The 1,190-nt window shown below is 32.7% G+C and overlaps 1 pseudogene; it reads right to left on the reverse strand.

The window, feature by feature from the left end:
- Positions 1-325: 325 nt before the first annotated feature.
- LOC123569903 (small nucleolar RNA SNORA25) lies at positions 326-446 on the reverse strand (annotated as a pseudogene).
- Positions 447-1,190: the final 744 nt, after the last annotated feature.

Consider the following 1,190-nt stretch of genomic DNA (forward strand, 5'->3'; position numbering starts at 1 on the left):
GTTTAATATCACTTTATGCCAGATTTGTTATGCCAAGTTGAGATTTCAAAGTTAATGACAGGCTTTAATTAGAACAATTTCGGGTTTGCATAGTTTAAATTAAAGTAATGTTGAAGAAATTCAAGAGCTACATTATTTTGCTATTTAATGTAGAAAATATTTCCCTGAAATTATTTTCTGTCTAACTTAGACATTTATATAAACTTCCCTTATAAAACTTTGAAATACTGTTTTCTCATAACCCAGTTTCCAAGTTGCAAATCTTCATTATCAATAAATTTTTTAAAAGTTTAGGCATCTTTTTTCTCTGTGTTTTTTTTTTTTAATTAATATCTCCCCAGAGAAACATAGCACTACTGAGTGCTCTCACATCCTATTGCAAACTTTGGTAACAGCATTAAGAGTTCTTGGTCTCACAGCCACATGAGCCATCTTTGAAATGACCTACTCCTCAAAAAACTAAAGCTAGAACTACCACACGATTGAGCAATCCGACTGCTAGGTGTCTATCCAAAAGAAAGAAAACCTGTATATTGAAGAGATACTCCAGTTCTGTGTTTATTGCAACACTACTCACAATAACAAATAGTGTTGCAATAAGCCAAGCCAAGAGATGGGATAATCCTAAGTGTCCATCAACAGATGAATGGATAAAGAAAATGTGTTGTATATGCAAATGGGGTATTATTCAACCATAAAAAATGAAATCCTTTCATTTGCCGCCATATGAATGGAACTAGAGGACAAATTGAATATGGATGAAATAATCCAGGCACAGAAAGACAAATATTGCATGCTCTCACACATATGTGGGAGTTTAAAAAGTGAATTTCATGGAGTTAGAGACTTGCATGGTGGTTACCAGAGGCTGAAAAGGAACAGGGGAAAATGGGATGAAGAGAAGTTGATTAAAGGGTATAAAACTACAGTGGGTTAGAAATAATAAGTTCTAATATCTGATAGTATGAAAGGGAAATTATTAGTAACAATATTGCATATTTCAAAATGGCTAGAAAAAAAGAATAGTAATGTTCCCAACACAAAGAAAATATAAACGTTTGCGGTGATGTAAATACCAATTATTCTGACTGACTTGACAGTTACACATTGTATCCCTGTATCAAAATATTACATGTGCCCCCAAAATACAATTATGATGTGACAATTTTAAAAATGCAAAAGTTGATTGG

The sequence above is a fragment of the Macaca fascicularis genome, chromosome 17, assembly GCF_037993035.2.
Source record: "Macaca fascicularis isolate 582-1 chromosome 17, T2T-MFA8v1.1".
Taxonomy (NCBI): Eukaryota; Metazoa; Chordata; class Mammalia; order Primates; family Cercopithecidae; genus Macaca; species Macaca fascicularis.